The 16,562-nt window shown below is 35.1% G+C and overlaps 1 protein-coding gene and 1 pseudogene across 2 annotated transcripts in view; one reads left to right on the top strand and one right to left on the bottom strand.

The window, feature by feature from the left end:
• The window catches only part of LRRTM4 (leucine rich repeat transmembrane neuronal 4), a gene marked incomplete at both ends in the record, with an annotated part of 840,840 nt that overhangs the window by 749,305 nt on the left and 74,973 nt on the right, over positions 1-16,562 (top strand). The window lies entirely within an intron of this gene.
• Positions 6,941-7,584, bottom strand: LOC309969800 (pleckstrin homology domain-containing family B member 2-like; annotated as a pseudogene). Its single transcript has one exon. The product of its transcript is annotated as a pleckstrin homology domain-containing family B member 2-like (transcript).

The raw sequence follows: 16,562 nt of genomic DNA, 5'->3' as shown, positions 1-16,562 counted from the left end.
CAATTAACAAAATGGCAATAAGTGCATACCTATCAATAATCACTATAAATGTAAACTATCTAAATACTTCAATCAAAAGACGTAGAGTCGATTAGTAGATAAATAACAAGACCTAAAAGAAACTCACCTCAGAACTAAATACACACATGAACTAAAAATGGAGGGATGGAAAAAGATATTACATACACATAAAAATGAAAAAATAGGGCTTCCCTGATGGTGCAGTGGTTGAGAGTCTGCCTGCCGATGCAGGGGACACAGGTTCGTGCCCCGGTCCGGGAAGATCCCACATGCTGCGGAGCGGCTGGGCCCATGAGCCATGGCCACTGAGTCTGCGCGTCCAGAGCCTGTGCTCTGCAATGGGAGAGGCCACAACAGTGAGAGGTCCGTGTACCACCAAAAAAAAAAAAAAAAAAAAAAAACAAGTTGAAGTAACAATACTCATATCAGTCAAACTATACTTTAAAACAATGATTGTAACAAAAGACAAAGAAGAGCATTACATAATGATAAAGATGTTTATCAATGAATAGGTGAGCAAAGAAAGCCCAAAGTCAGAGGGAAATAATAATGATCAGAGTGGAAATAAATGAAAGGGAGACTAAAATTTTAAAACATTTAGAGAAGATTAATAAAACTCAGAACTGGCTTTTTGAAAAGATAAACAAAATTGGCAATGTACTAGAAAAACTAAACAAGATAAAAGAGAGGGTCCAAATATATAAAATTCAAAATGAAAAAAGAGACATTACAATCAATACCACAGAATTACAAACAAACATAAGAGATTACTATAAATAATTATATGGCAAAAAATTGGACAAACTAAAGGAAATGGATAAATTCATAGAAACGTACAATCTTAGAAGAGTGAATCAGGAAAAAATCAAAAATTTGAACATACTGATTACTAACAATGAAACTGAATGAGTAATTAAAAACCCAACAAACAAAAATCCAGGACCAAATGACTTCTACAAAATAATTAAAGAAGGGTTAACACCTATCCTTCTTAACAATTCTGAAAAATTGAAGAGAAAAGAATGCTTCCAAACTTGTTCTATGAGGCCAGCATTACCCTTATTCTAAAACCAAACAAAACAGTGGAAGAACAGAAAACTACAGGACAATATCCCTGATGAACATAGATACAAATATCCACAACAAAATATTTGTAAAACAAATTTAACAGTGCATTAGAAGGATCATACACCATGGTTAACTGGAATGCAAGGATGTTTCAATATCTACACATCAATCTGTATGATAATCACTTTAACAAAATGGAGGTAATTAAAAATCATATGATCATCTTAGTAGATGCAGAAAAATCTTTTGACAAAATTCAGTGCCCATTTGTGATTAAAACTCTCAACGAAGTTGGTATAGAGGAAACATACCTCAACATAATAAAAGTCATATGTAACAGACCCACAACTAACATAGTCAACAGTGAAAGCTTCTCTTTTAAGACCAGGAACAGCACAAGGATGACCACTCTTGAGAATTTTATTCAACATTGTATTGGAAATCCTAGCCACAATAATCAGACAAGAAAAAGAAATAAAATACATCCTGATTGGAAGAGAAGAAACAAAATTGTCACTATTGGCCTATAATCTGTCACTGTACATGGAAAATCCAAAGACACCACCCCCAAAAAAAATAATAAATTTTGTAAACTTATGAGACACAATATTAATATACAGAAACCTGTTGCATTTTTACACTAACAACTAACCATTTGAAAGAGAAATTAAGAAAATCAATCTCATTTACAATTGCATAAAAAAGAATAAAATGACTAGGTATAAATTTAATAAAGGAGGTAAAAGACCTGTTCACTATAAATTATAAGACATCATTGAAAGTAATTGAAGATGACACAAATAAATGGAAAGGTATACTGTGCTCATGGATTGGAAAAATTAGTATTGTTTAGATGTCCATACTACTCAAAGGTATCTACTGACTCAACTCAATTCCTACCAAAATACCAAAGGAATTTTTCACAGAACTAGAACAAATCATCCTAAAATTTTTATGGAACACAGAAGACCTCAAATAGCCAAAGCAAGCTTGAGAAAGGACAATGTTGGAGATATCATGCAGCCTAATTTCAAGCTATACTACAAAGCTATAGTAATTAAAACATAATGGTATTGGCACAAAAACAGACACATAGATCAATGGAAAAGAATAGAGACCCTAGAAATAGACCCATCCTTATAAGGTCAATTAATCTACAACAAAGGAAGCAAGAATATACAATAGGGAAAAAGACAATCTCTTCAATAAATGGTGTTGGCAAAATTGGACAGCTACATGCAACAGAATGAAAGTAGTATAGACCACTTTCTTACACCATGTACAAAAATAAGACAGTTTAAAGACATAAGTATAAGACATGAAACCATAAGACTCCTAGAAAAAGATATAGCAGTAAGCTCTTTGACATATAGCATAGCAATATTTTGGGGAGATCTGTCTCATCAGGCAAGGGCAAAAGCAGAATAAACAACTGGGACTACAGCAGACTAAAAAGCTTTCCATAGCAAAGGAACCCAACAACAAAAAGAAAAGGCAACATATTAAATAGGAGGAGATATTTACAAATGATATGTTTGATAAGGAGTCAATATAAAAATATATAAATAATTCATACAACTCAACATCAAAAGAAAAAACAAAAAACTGATTTAAAAATGGGCAGAATACCTGAATGGATATTTGTGTAAAGAAGACATACAGATGGCCAACATGCACTTGAGAAGATACTCAACATCACTAATCATCAGGGAAATGCATATCAAAACCACAATGAGATATCACCTTATGCCTGTCAGAATAGCAATTATTTAAAACTTGCAACAAATAAAAAGTGTTGTTGAGAATGTGGAGAAAAGGGAACCATCTTGCACTGTTTTAGGGAATTTAATTTGGTGCAGCCACTATGGACAACAGTGTGGGGGAAAGGGGGATGGGATGAATTGGGAGATTAGGATTGACATATATACAATATTGATACTATGTATAAAATTGATAACTAATGAGAACCTACTGTATAACACAGGGAACTCTACTCAGTGCTCTGTGGTGGCCTAAATGGGAAGGAAATACAAAAGAGAGGGGATATATGTCTACGTATAGCAGATTCACTTTGCTGCACAGTAGAAACTAACACAATGCTGTAAAGCAACTATACTCCAATAAAAATTAAAACCTCAAAAAAAAGTTATATTGTTCACATATAGCATGAGTATGTATACAACAATAAGAAATCAAAATATAGTAGGAGAAAAAGTCACTCATATATCCACTCAAAAAAAAAAAAGAAAGAAAAACAGAAAGAATCAAAAGGAAAAATATATAAATGAGGTCTCTGGAAAACCACCAGCATTGAATTTTTTCTAAGATTCAGCCCTGCTTTGATTCTTGCTTCATTGGCTAGTACATCTCCATGTCTGACTAGAGCTATCTTTGTATTTCTCAAAAATTTCATAAAATATCACCGATGAATAGGTCCTTTTTTTCCCCTTTCCAACCTCATCATCTAGAATGGCATACCTGTAGCATTAATCTAACCAAATCCGTTAAGGCTACATGTTATTCCATGTCTTTTTGACTTAGCAATGGAGATCCCTTTACACATTTTATCACCCACTGTGTTCACCCTTGATCTCAACCCCTATGAATTAGCCTAGGTCACAAGCTCAGTTATATTCCACTACATAAAATCTTTCACAACCCACTAAAATAACAACTGTTCTTCAGGTCCAGGACCACCACTGTAACATACCTGCTACACTCCATATTCTACTGATCAGGCATTGTTTATTATTTTACTTGTTTAAATGTCTGTCTCTTCTTGAACTGTTTGAGATTGGTGACCAATTCTTTATCAATCATTGGAGCCGATGCCCTTGTTTGAATGCTCCAGAGGGAGCATGTTTGCTGATGAATGGGCAACTGGATGAGTGAATGTCTTTACAAGGACTTTTACTTGTACTGAGATATGAGAATTTTAGATGTCAATTTTTTTTTATGCTTTAAGGTTAACAATCATTTAATGTATTGACATTATCACTTATAAACACACAATTTGCATATACAGGGAAAAATAGGTTCTGAGGACACAACCAAATACTAGAGACAGGCAAACAATCAGAAGAAAAGATCAACCCTAGGGGAGAAAAATGGAACTGCATCCCATGCTGGTGTCTACATAAACTTGGGAAGGAGAAAGAAAGATCACATAGTATCACAATTAATGTAGAAAATAAATGTGGGTCATTCTGTCTCAATGGCAGGAACTTCTCTCATGATCCATATCTTGTGTCCCAGTCTGGCCTGTTTCATGAATGATAATCTGAAACACAACCACGGGTCTCTCCCTTCTCTTTACATCTAAGACCCTGAAGTTAACTCAAGGAACCAAAAGAACAGAGCTAAGAAACAAGCAGACTGACATGTGTGCAATGTCAATGGCCAACTAGTTAAAAGTACACATGGAAGTAAAATACTGACTAAACCTGAACAAGTTCTTTCCAACTCACCTAACTTCATGATTTTGGATTACCTAAGTGTTGACATCTACGAGAGTTGGGGCCAGGGAAATGAAGTATCTCAGCCCATCTTTATACTGAGTATGTATTTCCTCTCAGGATCAAGTCACTAGTCACTAGACTCAACTATAGTTGCCCAGTGGGGCTGGCCGCACTGGGGACAGGGACTGGAGATTGGGGGGCACATGTGTGCCCAAGCTTCAGTCCATAGCTCTCCCCCTTCTGTCAGAGGGAAACCAGGGGAACACCGGGAGACCATCTGCTTCAAGGACATTTCACTGACATAACTCAGTATCTGTGGTTCCAAGTTCAAACTTAATACCCCAAAGCAACATTAAAAACTGAGTTTAGTATTTTGTAAGTAAGGCATACAGCTCAAATAATGATTACCATCTGAACAAAACCATTCTTATTACATACGATGTAAAATAACTAAAACAACACTTCTAGCCATCAAAACTAGTGTAGATAGCTAGTGGGAAGCAGCTGCATAGCACAGGGAGATCAGCTCGGTGGTTTGTGACCACCTAGAGGGGTGGGATAGGGAGGGTGGGAGGGAGGGAGACACAAGAGGGAAGAGATACAGGAACACATGTATATGTATAACTGATTCACTTTGTTATAAAGCAGAAACTAACACACCATTTTAAAGCAATTATACTCTAATAAAGATGTTAAAAAACAAAAACACAAAAAAAACAGTGTTGTCACACATCACATCTGGCAACTTTCCACATGTCAAACATCCAAAGAGATTACAGCTAAGTATACTTTTCAGCTGGAAACAAACTCTCCAGTGTCAACAAGTGCAATAGAATTGGCTAGGAAAACAGACCTGTGGTCACCACAAAGTTCATTTGGCATCTGGTTTCATACGGAGATAGATCTATTTAAGTCTGCCTTAGAGATGGAGTGGGTTGATCAGTGAAAAAAATGACTATGTATGTAACTGGCCACATAGAATAAAAACAGAATTTGTGCTACTACGAGTGTATTTTGTGGAAAATAGGGCCACATGGAGTATAGGGGTAGAGACCTTCAATGTGCTAAACTGCCTTTGTAAAAAGTACATTTTTTAAAGCATGCAAGACAGAAAACTGGAATAATTGAAAATTTAAAATTTACATAAATTAAGAAATAACAAAAATACGTGACTCTCAGTTTTCCAGAGCTTCACACATAGCTGGGGCTCAAGTTAAATTGTTTAAGCTTCTCTGTGACATTTGAATGAAGAATAAAAACAAGGCTAGTGTCCTGGTCAGGTGGGGTAATACTTTGCACAGGTCATTCATGTCCTTAGGCTGCAAATCTGTAACCTGACTCTCCCCTACCATGCCACCACCAGGGCTCCGGGCACCCCAGTGCTCAGGGACAGCCACAGTGCCCCAGTCCTGCACAGGACAGGAAATGGGCTCTTTAACAGCCTTCAGAAGGGTGGAAAAGAGGATCCTCAGAGAAGCCCAATCACCTGAAACAGTAACACTGTAACTATGGCTCTCATTCCTCTTTCCTCACCATTCTCCTAATATTACTTTCTCAACAAGTAGAAAAATAAGCTATAAGTAGGCTGAAGTGGCAATAAAAACACTCAAAGCAAACACTAAAAAACATGATGCCTCTGAATATAGCAGATCTACCTCCATGCACTTGTTTGTAATTGTTTTGCCTTGTTCAAGTTTTAAATGATAAAGCCCTAAAATGCTGAGACTCAAGTCTACTCCTAATTTGGGATGTTTTCCAAGGATCACTACCAAAAACAAACTAGTAAGAATAAAATGAAAGAGCATATTTTAAAGGGGGGGTGGGATCTGCCATCCCACCCATCATCCTGAGCAGTCAGCTTTGCTGAAAGTCTGCAGAGCCCCAGAGGCTGTGGGGATATCACACGGCTGCCTCAGGAAGGTTCCATCCTACAACTCCTGAAGTAACGTGCAACCAGTTCTAGTCTGAGGTTTCAAAGTCTGACATTAAACCAAGACAGCTGCAGTTCTTCTTGCCACAATCACTCACTCACTCATACATCACCATATTACTAGCGTAACACTAAAATAAATTATCCCTTAAGCACTAAGGCCTAACTCTAAAAAGAAAATGGCCTTTACAAACAGGTGTGTTCAAATAAGGTATTCTAAGTGTTCCATAAAAAAACTCCTAGAATGAGCCAGTGCCCCCAAATAGTCTATGTTTTAGCTAAACAGCAGTCCAAAGCCTTCTCTGTGGTACTTATATGGATTAGTTATAAGTATGATGTCACTACTTTCAAAAGAACTACTAAAACTATTATTAAAAACAGTTATAACAAACAGAAATGCCCTGCAAATTATATTATTGCACCCAGGGTATCAGAAGCTATGCACATCCAGGTTCCAAGGACGCTAGAAGACCCAGAACAGAGATCCTAAGGCCATGCCTGTGGCTGTTCCAGGCAGCATGCCCAGCGCCAGGTCACAGTCATTGTCTCGATACCGCTCACGAATGATGACTTGTTTGGTAGGCTGCTGTCCGTAAAATCCGGCATGCAGGTACTGGTAGGGTACAGCATAAGCCTGCCCATTTGAAGCATATACAACTTCAGTTCCTGGAGGGTATGCACCACTGTATGGACCATAACCATAGGCATCAGGGGTTGGTGCAGCATAGGCTGCGTAAGGAGGTGGGGAGGAAGCCAAGGCAGTCTCATCATACATGACTTCAGAGCCAATATGAGCTGTGTTTGTCCTGAAATCCTGAAGTGTAAATTTCCAGACCAAACAATCATCTGTGTTTTCTGCACAAAGACTGATGGTTTTCCCACCTAGGCAAACAAGCTGCAGCAGACAGTCTTTCGGCTTCCCATCTGGAGGCTGAATATCCCGACATTCATGTCCCGTGTGGATGTTGATGCAGTCCACTGGCATGTGGACCTTATCCTCTACACTCTACCGAGTTTGGTCATCAGGTGACCATCTGACCACAGGTCAAACCAATTCTTCCAGTGCTTCAAAATAGTACTCTCTCTCAGCAACCATCCACTCTTCACAAACGCTGTATTTTCACCTGCAAATCCTCTGGCCGCAGCCGCGCACCAAAGTAGGGCAGGAGTGCAAGGACACTACCCGACTCCTCGGCTCCGACTGCCTCAAGCCCTAGTTGTCAATTTTTAAAATAAATTAACTTAAAGTTTTAATGAAATTCCATTAAATATCTAATAGGTATCTAATTCTGAAATTGACAAAAGTTAATATGCATAATCAATAAATTTTCTTATCAAGTACTTAATAAAGATAAACAAAATTGTGCAAATGTAGAATATTTACAAATATATGAAACAGAATATTAAAATACATGAGAATATTTATTCTCCCTTTTAATTAAGCCAATGACATTTTTTCTTTTCTTTTTCAAACAGAATTTTATTTTATAAAAGTAACTTAGAAAATAATAAAATTAAAATAATTTTTATAGAAACTCAACCTATCCTGCTGGCCATACACCTTTCATAAACATAGAAAGGCAGTGATAAATACCTTTGGGAGAAATGGGAGAAAATCTATATTAAAAATGAAGGCAGGGTGCTGCAGAAGAGATGATGAAGAACAGGAAAGTTACTTTCATGTGGAAATTATAAAATGAAAGCAGTATTTATTTTAGAATTTTAAGTACTATTATAAAAATCTCCCTAATATTAAATTTGTGGCCATTGCTACAGAAAGCATCTTTTTGTTGGACAGCTTATTCCAAAGAGAACATATTAAGTGCAGTAGAATTTTCAATACAAACTGTTTGTGTTGGCAAGGAGACACAAGTACATTGGGAGTGAGGTGATAGATGGATGGAAGTTCAAAACATATTATTTTACAAAACTTACAATCTTTCCCTGATACATCTGTCATGAAAATAAGAATTAATAAATTATTTATTTATACCTTTTTAAGGACTCCACTTAAAATAAAATGTTCCTAGTTGGTTCTTGATATCTGGTCTATCTGGAAAGCACTGACCTAATAAGTAGTTGTCCATTTGTCCTTCAAAATCTAGCTCAAATTTTACTTTTTTACAAAATCTTTATCTTTCACCTACTAAACAGTGTGTTAAATTGGGGAAGGTTTCTAGGTAGATCCAATTTTGTGTTTCCAACATACAAAACTATTCTTAGTATATAGTTGAGGAAAAAGTGAAAATATTTATTAGTATTTGAATCTAACGGTACAGAACAGGCAAACCAACTAAATATTCTAATTATCCAGAAATATTTGTAATTAAAAGTGTTTATCTTTTTTTCTGTGCTGAATTAGTATAGCATTATTGAATGGTTTTCCTGTCAACAGATATATAGATGATAGATAGATAGATGATAGATAGATAGATAATAGATAAAGAGAGATAGGTGACAGAGAGAGAGAGAGAGGGAGAAAATCTGATAAAATCTGTACAAATACAGTTATACAGAACACATAGCCTTAGTTTTGAGAAGAATGTTACTCTAGTTGACGTTTTCTAATGGTACATGAATCAGGACAAACAGAAGGGAGGAAGGCACCTAAGGCACAAATATTAAGGAAGTCCTCATCAGGGTGGTACAAGTGTGGGGTCAGCCCCTGAAAATGAGTGCAACCTTAAATTTTGCCCCCTAAGTACCTCACTCATATCGCTCTGGTCTCTGCAATTGCCCAGTTTTGGAATTACCTCACTGCCTTATCAGCTTTCTTCCAAATTTCCAGTGCCACCCATGATGCCTAGCTTCTGAGATGTCCTCCTGCACTAGAGCACTGAACCCCAATCATATTTAGGAGTTTTTCTGTCCTATTTCCTTATCAAAGCTCTAGTTGTTTCTGCACTGTTCATGTGGAGAATGCTGTCACATAGACAACTTTATAAATAGCTGTTTCATTTTTGAGATAAAAAGACTGAAAAAAATTCATCTAAGCTCCCCAGACAGTACTTGAATTTTATAGAAAAATGCCTGCATACTAAGGAATGCATATTTTAGTATCCTCAATGCTCACTTCCACCTCAGTGCATCTGCTGGTGTGATCTGATCCCATGGTCCATCTACAGCCTCCAGTTGAGAATTGCCTCCTGGGGAGGATTCTTCTTCACATGTCTATAGGGAGCTGCCACTCACATTGCTGCCCACAGTAGACCATGTGCTTTTTAGTTTGTTACATACACTTTAATTTCTTATTTATTGTGGTTTTTCAATTGTCTTATATGCATTGGTTTTATCACCTTGATTGTATTTTAATTTCTTTACAGTCAGGTTTTTCCACATTCAGACTTTTGTTTTATAAATCATGAATCTTTAATTCTCTGACATCAAAACAGACTATAATAGAGGAGCTGAAGTTATAGATTTGGGGGCCGGGATTCTCACTTGCATCACTAAAATTAATTCACGTTTGCAAACTCACCATACCTCTGCTTAAAGCAAGCCCTGCCAGCATGTCTTTCCCTACGCTTTACCACTGCCTTTTAATTGGTAACTAAAGAATCCAATTGTCATTTCTCCAAATGAAGGGAATATATTCTGTTTTAAAAAATGACTAAGCAACCTCTAGGCTGAAATCCAACTACACAGTGTGTATGGGTTTGGTAGCATTACACCAGATTTTCTCGTTAAAACCTTTACACAACAGTAATCCATCACTAAGTAAGATGTTCAATGACTTTAGAAGTGGAGGTTAAGAGACATTATAATCAAATAATCTTTCTTCTAAAAGAGTTTAACCCTCCTTGTCAATAGAAATAATGGTAACATACTTTTAGCCTGGGACTCACCAACTCTAAACAACATTATTAGAGATGATACATGGTTTGTTTGTTTCTTTGCTTATTTGTGAAACTTCAGTTAAAAACTAAATTATATAGTAATAGATAAAGAAATAATTTAATTCAACTTTTGCTGACATAAAGATGGAACAAAAAACAAAGAGAGAAACAGAAATGGTGATTCTTTTTCAAGTAAATATTAATAAAGAAATTATTGTGCGTGTTTTAAAGCATGGGGTTTGGAGATGGAAATATTTAGTATTGATATTGTTTTAACTTTCATAATGGATAATTTTGAACATACGCATAAATAGTTTTGTATGAAAGATTCCCATTTACCTACCACCTGAATTCAGCTACCATCAACCTTGGCCAGTCCTAGCCTAGCCTCACCCCCTTCCAACCTTCCTCCTTCAAATTTTTTGAATGTATCTGAGAAATCTTATCATTTCATATGTTAATATTTCAGTATGTAATTTCAAAAATGAGAACTCATTAACTTAACCAAAATATCAGTATTAGATTTAAAATGTAAAATAATTTATTATCATCAAATATCCAGTCAACATGGATATTTCCAATTATCCATTAATAAGAAATTGATTTTAGGCCTTATTTTTCCTCTTACTTCTGTATGGCTTCATTCTTCTTATCTGTAAAATGAGGTTAAAAGCCCCACCCGAAAGGGGAGTTGAGGATTAAATGAGGTAAGATATATATATATATTCATTTTAATAAGATATTTTTTATAATACAATTTTAGATTTTGGGAATATGCATTAAATCTAAGTCATCAAACAGTCATAAAGGGCAAATATAAAAATAAAATTGAGACTGGAAAAACTGTAAATCACACTCTGACCATCTTTGGATTCCTCCTTTGTGTTCTCTCTTCTCCCTCTATCCAGACCCATTGCTCTCACTTCTTCCTCACTCATATTTACCTATTTGTGTCCCCCCCAAAAGATGACTATTACCTGTTTGTCACTTGGAAATGATAAGCAAAACCACACTATGGTGTTGAAGTTATTGACTGAAAAAAGAAAAAGATTGGCAATGTATAAATTTTCTCACATACTTTAGAGCACAACTTTGAACCTATGGGCCATTTCTAAGCAGAGGAAATTTCTCTCTGCATCTGAATCCATAGAAGTGACAGCTAACTCCAACTATATATTTATAAAAAGTAGTTAGTCTCCCTTAATATAGATAGATTTCATTAAGATTTACCCTAATCACATGTCACTCATAAGAAAAGAGAGGGTCAATTTCCTCTCTATTTTAATTTTTCACTAATCCACTATTTTTTCCCTATTTTGATAGTATTTCAAATGAAATATGGGAAGGAGAAGTGTAAAACAGTTGAAGCTAAATTCCAAATACATTTTTAATGATAATTAATGCTCAATTTTTAATAACAAATGTCCAATTTTTGCCTCCTATGAGCAGTGTATGTGTGAGCCCATTTTTTTCACAGTTTCACTGACATTCTTTTAAAATTTTTCCCATTTGATATGTGAAAATAATACCTCTTGTTTTAAGTTGTGTGTCTTTGGTTAATAGTATGGTTGAGTATTTGATATTTTATTGGTTATTTCATTTGTGTCATTAATGTTTACACACTTTTTACATTTTTGTATTGGAGCATTTGTCTTTTTTATATTGAATGCTATTTTATCATATGTACACAGTACACTTTTCATTTCCCTGTTTTCCAGGTTACCAAACTGCTCTGAACTTCCTATATTTTGACTAGCATTGTGTGCCTTGAATACTAATAATCATTGGACTTGCATGGTACTTAAAAGTTGAAGATTTCAAAGTACCTCATTGTAATGAATTCCCATCACACCCCAGTGTTTCAAAGGCCTTTTAAAGGCAAGTAAAATGGAAAGTGACATTTTCCTGGATCTATGGTCAGAGAGATGGCAAATTTATGACCAGAAACAAGAATCCAGATATCAATACCAACTCCATCCTCTCTTTTTTGTTTTTTTACCTGTTACCATAGGAAATAGAAAACTACATGTATGCATGACATCTGCAAAAACCCAACCAATTGTTTTTTGTTTTGTTTTGTTTGTTTTTGATTTTGTTTTTGCTTTGTTTTATGATCCTGTCTTCTCTATGTGAGGACCAGCAGATAAAATTTTGATACTCACAGTTATCACTCTATGACCCTGTCAGGTGCTGGTGAACATTCCAACAAGTACACCTAAGCATTTGCTGGATGCCCAGACTGTGTTCTGAGAGATGCAAGAAAAGGAAAGGAAAGCTCTTTTACTAGCTGTGGAAGGCTGCATTAGTGGAATATGCCTTCTAAGAGGATGCCTTTGCTCAAACAATTTTGGCGTTATTTTTGCAATTTCCCTCAGAAACTGTTTTGCTCCCACTGTATTTTGTTTAAACTATAATTTTGAAAAAAAGGAACAATGACAACGTGAACATTCTACATTTCACTAAACAATTTAAAATAACAAATAGCTGTTAGTTCACTTTGTCCTGGTCCCATAATCCTCCTTACTAAGAAATTCATTTTCAAAGGAAAAACAATGCTTTTTCACTATTGATGGTATTCAAAAGAACACCATTATCAGAACCTAAAAAGCAAAGTTAAAGGAGGGTCCTTCAGGAATAGAAGCAATATTTGGACAGCAGGTGAGTCTCCGTTATTTATTATTGTGTCCTCAAGGCCAGGCTCAGTGCCTGGCATATAGTAGACACTCAAAAATTCTTACTAAGTGAATAAAAGAAAAATTCAGAATTCCAGAACCATCTGATAAAACAAGAATTTCATAGTGTGACACTGACATTGAGATTACTTCTCATACTGATGGAACAAATACTCCTTTGTGCAGTTTTACAAGATTCATCAATTAAAAAATAAAATTTTATTTAGAAATTACTTGAATTATTCAAATATGTTTATAAGCATAATAAACTATTTGATAAAGAAATTAGTTATATGATATATGCAAATATGTACTTTCTATTATTAATAATAGTAGAAATAATCTATTCTATGATGTAGGAAATGTGTTAGAATAATATTTTAATGACAGTTTTCCAGGAAAAACATCACCAGCAAACAGGCATGATTAATTGAAAATGATAGGATCAAAATGATCTATCAGGAAGGCTTGATAGGCAATTGAGGCTTAATATATTAGAAAATATAATGAATTATTATAAGGAAAACGGATACTGTTTATAAATTGTCAAGTAATTGTACAGTAAAAATAGTTCACTGCTTTCATATTAATTTAAGATTACCATTTGAGGATTTAGGGACAGTAAAATGTTTTTAGTTATAAAAAGGTTAATTAAGAATTTTTTTCCTGTCTTCTGTGAGTCTTACATTCTCTGAGATCTGGTAAGAACTGTTAACGCAATCTTGTGTTTGCACTTAGAGAACTTCCCTTTCAGAAATTGCCATTTGAGAATGAAATATCTGTATCTCTCTACTTCATTGACTCTCCAGCTGTTGTCAACAATTATTTGGGAGAGCACTTCTTATTTTCCTCACACTGCCTCTTAATTTATTTTTATCTTTTAACAGTTTCATAGTTAACTCTATATTATGGTAAATGTCCTTAGGAAAAATGCTACAAAAATATTTTAGTGCAGAATATTTACATTACAGAGGACTTGAGATGATCTGGCTCCCATAATGGGTATCCAAATTCCCTTTCATTTTTTTATTGAGTAATGGATGTTATTCACTTCATTGCTAGTATTGTTCTGGGTAAAAACAAAATAATTATGTAAACTAAAACAAATTGGATGGATGAGTTTCTTTGCAGAACAAAAAGTAGGTATCCTGAAATAATTGATAATTAAATCCAGCATAAATTGCTGAAATTTTCCCAGATCAAATTCAAAAGTGATATTTGGGTTACTTAGCCCTTTAAGTCTATCAGTGAGCTCTTGTTAACACCTCCCATGTCATTATCAATTCAAGAATATCCTTTTTTATTAAAATAACATCTATTACTTAGAAAGTATTTTCATACATTTCTGGATGTTATTGGAGGTGTGATTCAGAGAAGAAACTGACTATAACATTTCAGAACTTTGTAAGTGTTAATAGCAGTTTCAAGTAGAATGAGAAGCAAAATGCCACTCTCTACTTCAATAGAGGTTGGGTGGGGAAATGGGAAATGGACTCTAAAACTAATTTGCAAAGGCACTTGAGGTTACAAAATTAGAAGTGGTTTCCACGAGCTGAATTTTTTTACACTGTCATGAAGAACAGTAGGATAGAGTCTGAAATTGTTACATTATTTGTTCCTACTCAGTGAGTTATTCTTCTTGATTTATGGGTATACATTAAACACTGCAGAAAGTCTTTTTATATAAACTAATTACAATCTTAGAAGTAGAAAAACAACTACTATAAATATTGTGCAGAGAAAACAAGTTGAAAATATGCTTCTGGATAACTCAACAAAAATAATTTCTTACAGTAATATAAATTGAATGATAAATGCAATTAAGCATCTTTGGTATATTATGTAGTTGATGTTTAAGACACTTTTGAGAATGTAAACTTAAGTAATACTAAAATGCTTAAACATCCCCAAATTTTTGCTTCTATCTTCATTCTTAATTTCTAGGGTGACAGAATGATCCCATCCTAACATTTCACATGTTTGTATACAACACAGGGAAAATCCTCTAATTTCATGACATTATATATTATTTTTATTTACTGTATACAACTTAATATTAAAATGTTCTTTGAACAGAAGGGAAAGACTAATTAAAACAACTTCTATGGGACCAATCTTAACAACTAATGGCCAAACATAAACTTCAGTTACATCTTTCTCTTCACCTCCTTAGACTTTGTGAAACACATTCTATGCTGAATTGTGCAAGATCTTGGATTCTGACCACATATGGATTTGAACCCCACCTGTGCTACTTCCCAGCTGTGTAACATTGAAGACAGTACTTATTTCTGAACCTTTATTCCCTCTATGAGATTAATGGAATAAGAGAATAAGCTTGGGTAACAGTAGATCTTACCATATGGGATTATTAGAATTAAGTGACATGAATGTAAAGCATTTAGCACAGTCTCTAGTGTGTATTAACTGTTCATTAACTGTTAATTATCAATAGTATCATTATCATGTCTTTACAACTAAAGATGGAACAAAAGAACAAGACACGGGAGACCTGTTTGAAAGATGTATGGAAGAAAATGAAAATGAGAAAGAAGACAGGAAGGCAGGGAGAATGCCCTGGAGTAGGTGCTTAAAAATGTTGGCATGGACATAATCAAAGACATTAACAAAACAAAGAAGAAAGCTAATATTTATTGAGCAATTGCAGTATGCCAAGAGTTTTTGAAACATTGAAACTGAGGCTCAGAAAAGTTATGTAGTTGGACTAAAAAGTCACATATCTAATAAATTACTGACAAGGAATTAATATTCAGATATTTTGATTCCTTTAAGCTAAGTTAAACCATTACTGGTCTCTTACATCCTGCTTATGATGTTACCATGAGGATGATTACTCTTGATGAAATATGTACATAAGACGAGAGTTAGACTATAAGAATCCTGATATTATTAGTTCCCCAAAACCATCTAGTTTACTAAACATTGAAATAGTAAAAGTTCTGATCACCCAATTCCAACATGGAGGTGAGGGGTTTTCCCCATATCAATAAGCAATGCTCAGACACCAGCTAGTTGTCTTATAATTCAGCTCAGTTCTGACACTATCTACCCAGAAATAATGACAGATTCTACAGGTAAAGGCTCAGTCCCACAAGACTACCTCCCCTCTCCACTTCAGACACCAGTCACAATTCCAGGTTGTCACTTGACTGGCCTGCTATAGATTGGATGTCCCAAAGACCCTCACTTTTTGTTTAATTAATTTCCTAGAGCAGTTCACAGAGCTCAGAGAATTTTTTTACTTTTTAGATTATTGGTTTATTATGGAAGGATATAACTCCAGAAGGGCCAGAAGGAAAAGAGGCATATGGCAAAGTATGGAGAGAACAGAGCTTCCATGCCCTCTGAATGCTCCATTCTCTCTACATCTCCACTTGTTCATCAACCTGGAAGCTCTCCAGAGCTCTCTCTTTTGGAGTTTTATGGAGGCTTCATTACAAGCTTGGCTGATTAAATTAATGGCAATTGGGGACTGAACTCGATCTCCAGCCTCTCTCCCCTCCCGGAAGGTCAGGAGGTGGGACTGAAAGCTCCAGCTGTCTATTCATGGTTCCCT

Source organism: Leucopleurus acutus (genome assembly GCF_964270905.1).
Source record: "Leucopleurus acutus genome assembly, chromosome: 12".
In the NCBI taxonomy this organism is placed as follows: Eukaryota; Metazoa; Chordata; class Mammalia; order Artiodactyla; family Delphinidae; genus Leucopleurus; species Leucopleurus acutus.
This window is presented reverse-complemented; position numbering and strand designations above follow the sequence as displayed.